At 38.4% G+C, this 15,737-nt stretch overlaps 1 long non-coding RNA gene across 5 annotated transcripts in view; it reads right to left on the reverse strand.

Moving 5' to 3' along the window:
* Positions 1-10,752: 10,752 nt before the first annotated feature.
* The window catches only part of LOC102029228, a 12,399-nt gene continuing 7,414 nt past the window's right edge, over positions 10,753-15,737 (reverse strand). For 2 of the 5 annotated variants that reach the window (XR_001232244.1, XR_001232243.1), the window contains one exon: positions 14,453-15,041. This is a non-coding gene — a long non-coding RNA (uncharacterized LOC102029228). Of the gene's footprint in view, positions 11,416-14,452; positions 15,289-15,737 lie in introns of those variants that run through there. The other 3 variants (XR_001232242.1, XR_001232241.1, XR_001232246.1) reach the window with 2 other exon arrangements.

Consider the following 15,737-nt stretch of genomic DNA (forward strand, 5'->3'; position numbering starts at 1 on the left):
TTGTCTCACTAGTGTAAGAACCTGAAAGAGCAAATAAAAATTAGGAAGTATGATAGACACTGTGAAATGAAAGGAAACTGCTCAAAAGTAAAGAGTGATTGGGATGTTTTTTTGTTTGTTTGTTTGTTTGTTGTTTTTTGGTTTTTTTTTTTTTGGTTTTTCTCCGGTGCCAGGAACTGAACTCACAACCTTGTGCTGGCCAGGCAGGCACTTTGCCACTGAGCTAAATCCCCAGCCCCAAGAGTGACTGGGATGAGGAAAATGAGAAAAGAAAGAAGGGGATAATTATGTACATACGTATATACAGGATGGCTAACATAGTTGTACTACTGATTTCTATCGCTTTATTGCAAGGAACAGTTAATGCTTAATTATTTCATTAATCTTACATGTCTCTGTTTTCCTGAGAAACCACTTTGAAGATATCAATATGTAATACAACAACCACTGTTAATTTCCTATCACCTTGTCTGAAATTCAGTATTGCTTGTATTGCTTTTGTGTTAATTTGTAAATGTATGTGTGTTTGTTAATATGTTTTCATCCTTTTATTTTTAAAAGAAAAAAAATAAAAAGGGAATGATGAATGATAAAACTAGGTGTTATGGCTGATGTCTAGATGTCCCCCCATATTCTCACTTTGGTTGTGATACTAACCAGTCTTGGGTAAAGGAACCTTTTTCCTCTTAGTATAAATTTCTTCACTTACAAAATGAAAGGAAAAAGGGACTGCACTACATCAACAGTTCTCAGAGCCTGTGCACTGGATAAGCAGCACCAGCATCACATAGGAAGTTCTCAAAAATGCAATTTCTCAAGCCAGCGCACAACCTCCAGAACTCAAACTCCAAGGATCGGGCCAGAATCAGTGTTTTCATAAGCCTCCCGGGAATTCTGATGCAGTGCTCAAGGTTGGAAACCACTAAACTGGATAAACTTCCAGCTCTCAAATGCTACAATTTAACTGGAAAGTACAAACTTTGATAAAACACAAAACAAAAACAAATACTAGTTATGTTCTGTTAAAAAAAAATTTAGTTTCTAAGGGATAAAAACCTCTTATTGTTCCCTATATCCTGCACAATAGTCACACAGAATTTTTTATAAACATATCAAAAGCTGTACCATGTAGGCCAACTTTGGCTTAAAATAATTACTGGGCGCAGAGACAGATGGGACACCAAATACTTGCTTCAATTTAACATCTGCTTCCATTCCTCCTCCCAGCTACCCCAATTATTCAATGGCTTTAGTAATAAAATATGAACATTTTTATCTAAAAGCAGTACATATCTTACTTGCAATGAACATGTATTCAAAACACCATCAGGACTTTCAGGACTTACCAAGCAATAATATAATTATTTTATGTTAGTATCAGCAAAATATAGAATTATGTTGAAATTAATAATGATTTTGACATCAAATAAACCAAATTGACATTAAAGAATTATCTTAGAGGTATGATCCTTAGAAGAACTATTTTGGAAGTATGATGGTATTAAATATAAAATACGAGTATCCTTATCTTTTAAAAATTGCATACTGAAATATTTAAAAATAAAATTCTGTCACCGAGGTTTAGCTTCGCTATCATAGGGTGAGGTGAGGGAGTGGAGAGATGAAGGTAACAGAAGTAAGAGTGGTGTGGAAAAGAGCCGAAGTAGATACGGGGGTGTGAATTCATTTTATTGTTCTCCCTACTTCAATTTTCAATATTACCACGTTGAAAACACATAAATCCAGTTACCTGGTATTTCAATAAGAAACACAAATCTATAAAATGTCCAACAGGATCCTTGTCACCAATAATGTTAAACACATTATTTACTCATTATGAAAGAATGTCACATTCTACCTAAATTACTATCAACCTATTACTAAGAAATATGGATAATATAGTATAACTATCCCACCTACTATGAGATCTAAACTGATGGTGAGAGGGTGGAAGACTGGCAGACCCAAGCAGTGATGTGGTTCTCACACTGCAAGTATTAATAAAGAAACAACCTGAGGGAGGCTTCTGAAATTCACGCTTCTATTTATTTGTAAGCATAGTTTCATAAACTAAAGCCTTTAAAAATGTATGTATTCTCCTCTTTGCTGTAGGTGTGATCATTTACAAGTGTTGTTACATCAGAGGATGAACACAGAGAAAGCTGCATGGCAGTACTCTTTACAATAACAACTGAGAAACTGTGAGGCCTGAGGTGCAGCTCAATGTAGATCTTGTGCTCAGCACCCACTAGGCCGTGTTTCCATCCCTAGCACCCCAACAAACACACACACACCTGAGAAAATGCAACAAACTTCCAACATTATTCAAATAGTAAATCTTTTTTACAGTCAAATGGAATGATCAGTACTGGAGAAATTCCTCCATTCAATCACCAAGTTCCTAACGGCGGCAGTGGGTTTAACGAAGCAGAAAAGGAAGTGCAGCTTGCCTTCCCTTCCACACCACCTGTACCAGCTACCTGCGGGAAGACACTGATTCCTCTTCTCTAGTAAAGTAACGCTAATGGCCACGACACAAACCATCAAACCTCCAGAGCAGTACTATCCAACAGAACTCTCTGGGATAATGGAAATGTTTTTCATCCTGTGCTTTCCAAACACAGACAGTGTCCTCTAGCCATCCATGTGTAGCTACTCAGCATTTGACGCACTGCTAATGGACTAAGGAACGAAGTTTTAAGCTTTATTAAATTTTAATTGATTTCAATAGCTACATGTGGCTAGTGGCTGCTATAAGGACAGTACAACTCCAGAAAACAAAAAAAACACATTCCACACACATTTCACTTGATCTCTAACTCACATTTATTAAAAATTGAAGAATACAGAAAAGCATGAGTAAGACTGGCTTCATCAAACAAGCTGAATTAACTTACCTTTGCCTATTAAATGAAATTATTTAATACCACAAAAGGAATTTTGAGGAAAAGATCTATACCAACCTCTAAATTTAAAAACAAAAGCAGCTCAGACCTTTCTCCAAGGGGAGAACAACCACAGACCTCCCTCTAGTGGCGAGAGACAAAGTTGCTGCTGATAAGCCGAACTGATCCTGTATCTAAACATTAAACTGCCAGATATTTCTTTCATAAAACCATAATTTAAAACGATTCCAGAGCAATCTTAAGGAATTTTATGGACACAGTGAAACTTTGGGAACTTTTGAATTAGGTAGGCAGCTAGTGATGCAGAAGTCATGAGAAAGCAGTCTTCTAACCTGTTGTTGATCGTACACAGTCAGACTTTTTATCAAAAGGACACATAGGAAAGCCATCTAGAAAGAAGGGATTTGATTTCAAGAATGTACCGAACCAACTTCCAATATGATTAGATATTTGAAAACCTACAAATATGATTTATAAAGTATGACAGAAGAAATGCTGGTAGAAAGGTAACTGGAGTTCCAGAACACAGCCGGTTACTCAAGGTTATCCAAAACTGTCCCTCATATCTCCCCTCGCTAAGCTTGTGAGCAGACATTCCAGAAACTCACGACTCATCTCGTTCACTTCTCATGTACTAGTTTACTACTCCACAAGAAAACTTTCACAAAGCCAGACTGGCTGACACCCTAACTTCCTCAAGACTGATGGCTAGACTAAAATAAAGTGGAATTTGTAACAGGGACTTACAGGCTAGGTTTACAGATGCCTCATGGGTAAATAAAAGTAGGATGATACTTGTCATCTCTGCTTTCAATTTTTTGTCTCCTTTATTACCTTAAAACTGTGAGTCAGATCCCTGCTCAACTCTACATGTAGGCATGTTAATTAGTTAAGGAGTGTCTCAATTACAAAGCTTATTAGCCCTCCATTTTACCTGGCCTGTATCATCTTCCTTCAAGACTGAGGACACCAAGATAAGAGTAGCTGAAGTCATTTTCAGAATTTGCAAGGATATCCAGCTTTTACAAAGTTCAGTTTCAGACTCCCTGGAGCAATGCCCAGAAATCTCCAATCATTGTCTAAGTTTACAATCACCACAGACTCCAGAGAAAGCAAGCCCTTGCAGACCACACCATCCTGAGTTCACCTCTCCAAGTGAAAGCAGTTACCTTATGATGGAAACCAAGGATTTTCCCACACACACCTCCATGCAAGAACAATCATCTCAAAGCGCCCCTTAAGCCATAAGGATTCCTCCAGGGGTACAAAAGCAGAACTGTGGTAATGACCAACTGGACTGTCATCTACCCTAACACTGAACAGGACAGTCTAAACCTCTTCCTTTGAGTGTACCTTCTCCAGCTGCTCAAACTGGAGTCTTTTTCCCTATTCCGCCTTACTCTGTACCTCTACCTAATAAATCTGCCTATGTCTCACACTGACATATTGTATACTGAAATGTTTGTCTATGACATGAGTTGATGATGTACACCATAAGGTGAGTTTAGGTATCCATTTCTTTCTTTGGGAAACTCCTCAGACCCCATTCAATGACAATTTATGAGAATAACCCAAAAGATAAAAAGCATGCTAATCTCAGAAAGTTGCTAAAATTTTGTGAATGCTTGACATTTACGCCACCTAAATGCCTTCTAAAACCCAAAATGTTAATGTGAACACACAGACCTCATAAGAAAGCTCAAGTCCCATTGTATGACAAAAGGTGGGAAAGTGCCAAGAAAGGCTTGTATCACCAATATGCTTTAAAATCATGATACTACAAAGGTGATTAATTTAAAGGTGATTGATTTAAAATACTACAAAGGTGATTAATATTGACTGAGATATTTAAAACTCTCCTCAATACCTGGCCTAAGAAAAGTCAGCTGGATTTTTACATCTACCTCTAGATGTTATCCATTGCTGTGTCATGTGAAATGAACTTCTGGAAAATTTCACAGAAAGGTCACGAGAGAATGAGAGCGAACAAAGGTAAAGACCCTTACAGCGAAAATACTACAATGAAAGACATAGAAAAATAACCTGACCATAAAGGAGAACAATAAAGTATGAGAGGATTAAAGGAAACTTACCACATTACCTGAAATAAAGAGAACTACAAACATTTTAGAGAGGACAATCTATAATGTAACAAACTGCTTTCAAAAGTAGATAGGATACCTTCTGCTTCCAAATGTAAATAGTCTGTCTTGGACACGGTGGGCTAGCAAATAAATCCCACAGTACTTTCTTACTGCAATGTAGCAGCTTATAGCTCCACCAAGTCATCCTTTAGTTATGGTAAAAATTTTTAATAAATTCTAGATTTCTGCAGAAGTTAACTCTTTAGACTTCCCCAGTCTGGCTTTTTTTTTTTTTTGTTTTTCTCCAGTACCGGGAACCGAACTCACGACCTTGCACTTGCCAGGCAGGCGCTTTTGCCGCTGAGCTAAATCCCCAGCCCCACTGAGCTAAATCCCCAGCCCCCAGTCTGGCATTTTTGATGATGCCATTATGTTTTTAAATTCTATAAAATGTAATGAAGTCACTCAGTAACATCATCACTTTTATAGTACTAGTAATTGAGCCCAGGGAGTGCCAAGCTACATCTTCAGCCCCTTCTTTTTATTAATTTGAAAGAGTCCTGCTAAGTGCCTAAGTTGGCCTTTATCTTGTGATCCTCCTGCCTCAGCCCCCCAAGTATTTGGAATTATAGGCATATGGTAGTGTGCTAGCAGCATACAGTTATTTTTAAAAATTATCTTAAGAGAGGCATTTACTATTATGCTTGCTTGCTTTCCGAGATTTTTTAACTAGAATACTTGATTAATTACAATGTTTGGTAACTCATAAAAATGTTTAACCTAGTATTTGGCTTGATTCTAAAAATCTTTCTCTAATTACTTTTTGAATTAGAGTTACAGAAATTTCATATTTCTGAATATGCTAAAAATACAAGTTAAAATGGCAAGTGAACATCAAAAGGTAAGTTTCGCTAGTGTCTTGCAGGGGAAATGAGGTAGGAAATAGCCCATGGGTTAGACTGGCATGGAAGGGAGGTGTGGTGGGATACAAGGCTCTACACAGCTTCACCTCTCAGGACCCTGTACACAGAACTTCTCACAGGTTTATGAAACGTGCATGATGTATAGGGACACAGATGCTATTAGGATCCTGTCATCATGTCTCTTTCATGGTATCCTGCCCTGCGTTTTCTAGACCAGGGTGTGCTTTTCTCTTTTCCTCTCTTGTTCAGCTCAAGTTTGCTCTGCAGAGCCAATTTCTCCCTCCTTCACTTTTCAAATGAACTTTTGGCACAATTTTTGGCATGTCTCATTCAATTCTTTGTTCCAATCAAGAAGGACCTGAGATACATTTTAAAAAGGAACTACCTACCCAATAACACTCCTAGTTATCTTAGTTATCCTCTTATTTGGTACAGGGTGTAAGAAACATGTCCCACTCAGAGTTCTGTGTTCATATTTTTAAATCATCAGGGCTAAAACCAAGCAAGCCAACAATCACAGGGAAAAAAATCTCAGTGTTTCTCCTCAACTTCCAGGCTGAAATTCAGAGGCTCTTCCTCTTTCAGCCCAGGAAATTGCCCATTCCTTAGGACAATGACTGTGGCTGAGAGGCTGTAAGTCTCTGTTTGGCTGAGCCAACCGAGATTGGGACTTTTGTTCCGCTCACTGGATAGTTGCATCATTCAGTGACACTGGGAAGTTTTTGGTTTAAAAATGAGACTTGGAAAAAATCCTACTGAGTTAGAATAGCAACCGCAGACTTTAGACCACCTAGAGAGCAAGGTGCTCCTCAGAAGATGAGACCCTGCCTCAGCCACCCCTCAGACAGCTGCCAATAGCTGGGAAGGATGGGCTATAGTGCTTGCTGAGGAACAGAGCAGCTTTATATGTGAGGTACTACCTCGTATCATGGGCCAGTTTCACATTGGACTGGATCAGGTGACTTGCTGGTAGCCTGTCAGCAAGCCACACCATTTAATTTAATTGGATTTAACTGTCCTCCTGCTTGTCACTATGTTGAACCAAATCATTGTATCTAGGGTATGTGAGTAAAGATTAAGTGTGTAATAACTAAATTGGTTAATCACAGTTCTGGATGTGGGTAATGGAAGCCCCAAGCTGGATGTGGGTGGCATCATCCAATAGGTTTGTGGCCTGGATGGCTAAAAGTCTGGAAGGCTTGCTGCTTCCTGCCTGCCACACCATGGACTGTTTCTCCTCCACATGTCCATTAACAGATAAATGAATAAAGTAAATGTGGCATATATACACAGTGGAGTACTACTCTGCCATAAAAAGGATAAACTTGAGTCATTTGTAGGAAAATAGATGCACACTGAGAACATAATATTAAGCAAAGTAAGTCAAACACACAAACTTAAATACTGCACTGTTTTTCTTGTATGAGAAACTCAACATAATGTGTAATATAAAAGACAGATAATAGGACGAAAGAAAGAAAACGTTATTGTAATCCAGGATGGAGACTCTATCTGAAAGTGCATTTTGATTTAGCATAATTGCCCCATGTGTTTTATATTTTTCCCTTATTAATCTGGTTGTTAATCTGTATATATGATAATTAACTTTATAATAACATAAATAAATGACTGACAAAGAAGTGGGTGGAGGTGAAGGGGAGAAAAGAACTGGGATGCGTTATGTACATGCACCAATTCTCCACAATGAATGGAATCATTATATATTCCAAAGGTGGACTACTACACATTTTTAAAAGCCTACTTAAAATATTAGCCATCTGACCTTTCTCTTAATTTGATGCCAGAAATACATCCACAAAAACCTTTTGATTCATATGACTAATTTATCATATTAAAACAATCCAACAACAGGGACATAACCACACTAATTTCCTCCACAATCCTTTAGGCTGAACATTCTAGGAGGGATTCTATTTATTTATCCTAGGTCAGCATTCACTTCAAGCCATGGCTTTGAGGCACAAACTACTCACACTAGACACTCCCATCATCCCAGGCATAATTATGGTATTTATTTCTGTCATGTCTACTGTATTCCTCAAAGAAGCTATAACCTTTGTTGCACACCATTTTATACATTGTTTTTCCTGTACCATTCTTTGTTGTTTTATTCCATTTCCACTCCTGCTTCCATCTCCAATTACCTTCCTGTTCCCATTTTGCATCTCCTGAAATGACATTCTTTAGAAGTTTCTTTAAGAAGATTTCTGTTGATGCAAACACTAAGAATTTTCATTCTCTCTCAAATTCCTTTATTTCTGAGTTAGGTTCCACAGAAACTGACTTTGAGGTAGGATTTCATGTATAGGATGTGTACTCAGAATCAGCACCTGAGGAAAGTCTGGAAGGAGGCCAGCACAGCAAAGAGAGTCTCAGGACAAAACAATAAACCACCACTACTAGTCCCAATAAAACCACCTGGTTGTTGTAATGTGTAAATACAGAGTGGGATATTACAGAGCGATTCCTTCCACATGGCAGGATAGAGTTGGAGAAGAAATCCATTACAGTGCCTGCTATATGTGAGAGTGATTACTCAGGAGCTGTTTTGGGAAGGGGTTACTTGTTTAAGACTGAGATACTCTAGAAATCAGAACTTACAAAACAGAGTTTCTGGGGTCACCCTACTACAGTACTCGGATGGGAGACTGCCACAAAAACAGCCATAGAGGGAGGCTGGCCTAGTCATAGATCCCCTGAAAAATTTAAGCAGCAGTGAGCTTAGATCAGGAAGGACAAGCCATACTTAGTTATGTGTGGTTTCCTGAGGGGGCTGGTTCTTCATGTAAGAGCTGGCATTAAGTCCATCAGACTGCTTGGCCCTCCCCTCACACATACTTCCAGTACAGAGCTTGGTGATTTGTTTGCTTTCACCATATAATAAAGTAATCGGGGATACTTCTCAGCTTTGACAGTTGTCACATTCCAGGGTGTATGGACAGAGGAATTCTGGAGCAATGAGGCACACACAGTCCCACAGGCCATAAAACTAGCTGAAGATTGCAGGGACTTGGGGCTCCCAGAGGAGCACAAACACTAAGCATTGCTGGAGTGAATACAGTCCTAGTTCAGATACCACACCACTGATTGACACTGTCCAGCAGGAAAGGCAGGGCAGGGGACAGCAACCACACTGCAAAATGTGGGTGTGGGAACAAAACAGGCCCTAGTTGTGACTCAGTATTTGGTCCAATATCTGATGGACTCCAGTATGACTGGCCCTGGAAATAAATCACTTCCCAAACATGTGGAAGAACTTTTGGACTTATTTTTTTATACTTTTCTTTGTTTGATTTTTGATACTTTTCTTTTTCTTGTTTTGCTATTTTATTCTTTTTTCATATTTTTCTTTCCCTTTTCTTGTTTTTTATGTTACTTTTACAGAAGTCTATTAATTTTATTATTTAGATTCTTTATCTCGCTTTTCTTTCCTTTTTCTTCTCACCTTTATTTTCAAATTTTACTTTTTTCATTCTTCCCTTTCCTCCACCCCTTCCATTTTTGTTAGATAAAGCTTTATTACTTTTAGCATATTTAGTTGACTCTGCTATTGTTGCTGAAATCTTTTCTATTATTAACAGTGGTATAGTTGTTACATTTAGTAAATATTTACTATATGTCAATATTTGGTTTGTCTTTGGGTCTATATATTTGTATTGCAGATCTCTTTTCTAATGTTAAGGGAGGCATAGGAAGTAGGTTGGGAGGAGCCTGATTATGACTGCATGGTTCTGACTTGGCACACCAACCAGTCGCTGCAGACTTTCAGTATGAATTGAACAGTCCCCCTGGTTGAGAGTTTGATGTGACCGAATGGCCCTTTTAGTTGGTATTACATCTGCCAGTCACAGTGGGCATTTAATGTGGTTAGACAACATGACAGTTAACTGATTATGTCAACTTAAATAAGAAATGCTCAAGTAAACCCGATCAGCATGGTCCTAGGTGTGGCTGAAGGGATTTACTGAAGAGAGAAGAGCCATCCTGGGTGTGAGGAACAGCAACCAAAGGCTTGCCACATGAATGAAATAAAAGGGAAATGCAGAAGTAAGGCTCACTTTTGTTTCTTTCAAGGAGCTCCGGTCTTCAACTTCACCTTGGACATCATTTCCTGACTTCCAGCACAGATTCTCCGGCGTTCCAGCGCAGACTCTTCAGCCACCTGATATGGGCTCGCATGGTACACACACTACAGTTAGCTCCAGGCTTTTCCCTGGAGCCTTCAGATCGCCAGTGCACAGATGGCTCTTTTGCACTTATCCACACCTGACTCTGTAGATGGCCACTGTAAGCCAATCTTGTCAATTCATATATCGTAATACCCGATTTATGAACATTTAAATTGTGAACCTTCACAGGTATACTGTATAGACTCACTTTGTTGGGTTACTAATGAATCTGACTTATGAACAATTCTCCTGGAATGGAATTTATTTGTAAGTCAAAGACTTACTGTATATTTATATATTTTGTATTAAATCTGTTTCTCTAGTAAGCACTGACACAGATAACTGCCCTGTCTGCCATCTCTTCCACATACCTCAGTGGGAGTTCAGTGTGCTGTATAGTCTCCTGGCCTGGCATCACATATACATCTATGTGAATCACATGGACGTCTTGGGCCTTTGAATCATCCTGTTGTCTCTACCACAGAAAGGCAGGAAGATGCCCCAGAGAAGAAAAGGTCAAAGGACCACATCAGCTAACTGATGCCACATGGTGAACATTTTGGATAGATGTCACTAAAATCTCCTACAGTATGCAAATTTCAGTTCTAGCTCCTTTAAAGAATTTGACCACAATAACAATAGCCCATTATCCCAGTAAAGTGACTTTAGGTTTATTTGATCCATTATTCCTTCAAATTAGCACTTACTGTCTCCCCCCTCCACACCCAAAATTTACCCTGATTTCCACTGCAGACTCCCTGACACAGACAGCAGAATGCTCCTAAATGTTAAAGAGCATGGTTGTACATCCCCTGTCTCCAGATCTAACTCACACTCTTAGTGAATCAGAAAAAATAAAAATGGCAAAACCACAGTCTCCAAATGCAGAACACATAGATAAATGGTGATAGTTACAAATGTAAAAGTTCTTAAACAGCTATCAAGCGTAAAATTGTTTTCTTACTGATATACAGGTTGTAAAAGCATACTAAATGTTTTTATGGGTAAATAAGAGCTGCTGGGGGAAATTAATGTTAACATAATTCTCTAAGAAACTTGGGGAGAAAGATGGAATCAAGGGAATAGATAATATTTTTTAAACTTAAAGAAGTTCCTTTAAGGATCTATGAAAATACATTTAGAAACATTTCTCAAATACATGGAAGAAAAATATAAATTATAGAAATTGAACCAAACAAGGATTTACAGATGAAGAATCAAAGAAATAGAGATCATCCATGAGGGAATACGGCAAATGGTCAAGGCATCCAGCGGTGTTTCCAGCCAGATCTTTCAGGATCAAGTAATTCCACTGTTAATACAATGGCTTGAAATTATGACGTGATAAAAGCCCTTTTTTCCAAACAGTATAGTGTTAGAATAAAACTTGTCGAAGAAAGCATGATATGAAATTCTGAGCAGCTTATGTTTAAACAATGATACAGAAATCTTTTTTGAAATATGAATAATATAGCTGTTATGGTTTGTGTCTAGATGTCCCCCAAAGGCTCATGTGGTCACAGATGGTGGCTAGATCTGAAGTGTGTGATACTGCGATCAAGGAGTTGTGATTACGGAACTAGTCCACTGATTGGTTTGGCATAGTTCTGGGTAGGATTAAGGGTGCTATACCCTAGGTGTGAGTGCTATCTGTCCTAAGGGCGGGTAGGCTAGATAAGACGTAAGGCACAGAAAGAGGTTGAAAAGGGGATATTTACTCTGTCTCCAATTTTCAAACATTTTTCTCTAGCTAGGTGACCATATGTCATGATTTTACTTATTCCTGCGTAATTTCCTAGTAGCATCTCTTTCACTCTGAAGCATGTCCCAATTTACCACTCTGTATTTACCACAGTGACTAGATCATATAGGAAGTTCTGAGCATGATAGCTCTCCATTCTTTGTTGAGTGGATAGATAAATGAATGAACCATATTATATAAGAGAATGATACCTGAGAACTCCTGAGACCATCACTGCATTGCATGACTTATCCGCCTAACTCGTCACCTGACCCTTCTGTTTACAACCTCTCCCTTACACTGCATTTTTTCTTCTCTTTCTCTCCAAACGTATGGACCCAAAGGTTTTTTTTTTTTAATGTATTCTCTTTAATTGGAGGACTTAGTGAATTACCGGTAAATAAAATAACTAATTTTGAATATGTTTTTAAAAATATGTATCTGTATCTGTTTACAACTGTAAAAGTATCATCCAAAGCACTGGTTGGAAATTTTCACCTTACATTATTAGTGTTAACATTATGAATTTCTACGGTTTTTATGGAATTAAAACTTCACCATTTTCCAATTTTGTCAGATTAACATTTAGAATCTTTTCTGTACTTATCTTTCCCACAGTGACAAATCATTTTCATCTAACATACATTTGGCTTAACAATATCCATCTTTATAACATTACATGGCAAAATAAAACTATTTATTTACCTTAAATACTTGGCATGCACTTTGACAGTTTTAAACTGCCAGGCATGGTAGCACAGGCCTGTAATCCCAGCACTCAGGAGGATGAGGCAGGAGGATCGTTGGGAGTTTGACACCAGCCTGGGCTACAAAGTGAGCTCAAGGCCAGCCTGAACTGGATAGTAAGACCCTGTCTCAAAAAGACAAAAAAAAATTGTAAAACTACAAAAACTGAAATTTTTAGATCTAGATTACAAGCCTATTTTCCATTTAGGTTTATTACCCTATCTGTAACAATTTTAGACCATGTTTTTAGCTAGTTTTAACCATCAAATTTTTCATACTACTATCTCCCTAGCCCATTTACTTTTTCTGTTGGTGTCAGTGAACCAGCAAAATTTTCAGAGAAGGTTCTTGGTCAATATAATTTCTTAACCCCTTGGTATCTGAGAATGTCTTCCAATTGCCTTCATACACACATACCAACTTGGCAGGGTATATAATTCTAGTTTCAAAGTCATTTTTCCTTAAAACTCTGTAGATGTTGTTCCATTATCTGTTTTGTTTTGGTTTTTTGTTTTGTTTGTTCCTTTTGATTTGCTTTTTTTTTTTTTGAGACTGGGTCTTGCTATGTAGTTCAGGCTGGCGTTGAACTCCCTATTTAGCCCAGGCTGGCCTCAAACTTGCCACAATCCTCCTACTTCATTCTCCTTGAGTGCTGGGATTACAGGCATGCACCACCAAGCCCAGCTCCACTGTCTTTTGACATTTAGATTTGTTAGGGAAAAATCTAATGTCAGTCTGATTTTTGCCCCTTTATTAACCTGCTTTCTCTGGATACTTTCAAAATTTTCCCTTTATCCTTGAAATTTTAAAAAGTCATGAAGATATGTCTAGGTGTCGCCTTCTTCTCATTAAATTTTACAGGTACCTGTGAGTCTTTTTCATTTGCAGGCCTATGTTTTTCTTTAACTCTGTAAAGATTTCTTCAATTAGTTCTATAACTATTGTTTCAGCTTCATTTGCTTTGTCCTCTGTTTCAGATATTCCTATAATATGTAGATTGCATCTTTTGGACAGGTCCTCTATCTCTTTTTCTCATCTAAATTTCCTTAATCTTTTCCTCTGCATTCTGTGAGAATTTCTCTTGTCTTCCATTTACTTCAGGAATTTTATTTTGTAACCAACTCTTCCTATGTGCTTCCTTTAAATGAAAGGCCATGATCTCTTCCGCATGGTCATACACTACCTGTTCTATAATTAAGCCCATGCTGGTAATGGACTCTTTTATAAAATGTTCAATACTTTCTAGATGATCACTGCAGACTGGTACATCAGTATGAAGAGAAGGCATTTTCTTAATTACTTAGCTCTACTCCTCCGAACTGCAGTCTTAAGACTTTTTTGACAGATTTTCCCAACAGGGTCCAAAAACATGGTTTTTCCAAGCACCAAAATGTCTCCCCTATATCATCTCTCTTACTGAAAATTTTAAATTCATATGAATGGCTGTTGTAGTCAGGGTTTACAAGAGAAACAGTTTAATACAGAACACATAATTTATAGGATTATTTTATAATAGTCACCCAAAGAGTCAAATACAAAAGAGTGCAGGAAATCTGTCCACACACTAAAGACCCAAAGAATCAAGCTGAGGGCCTGAATCCCACAGCAATGTCCTGCATGAGTCCAGCTAAAGACCTAGAGCCCAGGAAAGTACCCCCTTACAAGTCCAACCAGAGGCCTAGAGCACAAGACATTGTCTCATGCAAGTTTGTTTCATGGATCTCTGCTGGGAAGGCCCAAAGGTCAGTGGTGAAAGCTGGAAAGTCCGTGCCAGTGGGATGAAGGATCTGTGCCAGTAGGCTGAGGGATTTGCACTGCAGCTAGGAAGCGATGCTCAAGGTGAGGACCAGAGCTCCTCACAAAAGTACCACAGCCATCCTCAGTGACAACAAGGTCCCAAGCTCCTCCAACAATGAGAACAGCTGAGTTCATATCTGGAAATCCAGCATGGGCTTTCCAATGCTCATTGGTTCTCCAAAAGAACCAACAGCCCCCACGTCTTCTTCTCCAGTTCTCCTTTTTATGTTGCTGGCAACACTCCTCAGGTGGGGTCCCCACACCCTGCACCACGCTGCTTCAGTTCAGCTTGGTGTTAAAGCTGACCACCAGTTGTCAATCCACCACAATGGCAAATTGTGTTTCTTCCATGGTCTGCTTACCTCATTGACTCTTCCCAATAACTCTTAGTGGGGTAGACATTTTTTTAACTTTTGTTTTGGCAGACAAGACACAGAGAGACTGAGTAATGGGTACAATAATCACATAGCTGATAAATGGAAAAGTATTCATTCAAATCCACATCAGTTTGAGTCCAGACTCCAAGCACACTGATGGTCCTCTGTCATCCTCTCCCAAACTATGGTAATGGTATCTTCAGGGCATGGATGCCCAGTCAAACATTAGAGGCAAGTCAGCCTTTGCAGAAACACTTTTCATTGCTTGATCTTCTCCTTTAACACAGTGTAATCAATTCAAGGTGTAAAAGCAAAAGCACCAAGTCATTCTTCTTGCAAAGATATACAAAGGACCTGATTTCCTTGTGCAACCACATGAAGAAAATTTTCAAGAACCAGTTAACAAATTCAACAATTCCTGTGTTTGATTGCATGTGGCAATAGCTGCCTGATACACATACAAAGCCATTCCATATCCTACATTTGTGCCCAGTATATTGTGTTGCAAAATGATTGAAGAAAGCTTAGGAATAAGAGAGCAGAGAAAGATTCAGGTCAATTAAACAGCCATTAATTGATGATCCACATTCATCTCTGATAATTAATTTTGTGTGTCACTTGGCTGTTTTACAGTGTCTAGATGGCCAAATTTTATTCTGGATATTTCTGCAAAGATATTTTTGGATGAGATTAATACTTAAATCAGTGAATTTGAATAAACCAGACTGTAATCTGTAGTATAGATAAGTTTCATTCAAGCATTAGAAGGTCTAAATAAAATAAAAGATGGACTTCCCCCAGTGAGAATGAATTGTGCAAGAGACAGTTTTTAGACTTGAACTGCAACATTGGCTTGCTTCTGAGTCAGCAGTCTGATGGCCTTTGGGTTCGGATTTCACTTTGTCTTGTCCCTGAGGCACTAGGCTGACAGCCCACCTTCTATTTGGGTGGTTTTTCTTTTTTGATTAATGT

This window comes from Chinchilla lanigera, unplaced genomic scaffold, assembly GCF_000276665.1.
Source record: "Chinchilla lanigera isolate Chin_1 unplaced genomic scaffold, ChiLan1.0 scaffold00147, whole genome shotgun sequence".
Lineage (NCBI taxonomy): Eukaryota > Metazoa > Chordata > Mammalia > Rodentia > Chinchillidae > Chinchilla > Chinchilla lanigera.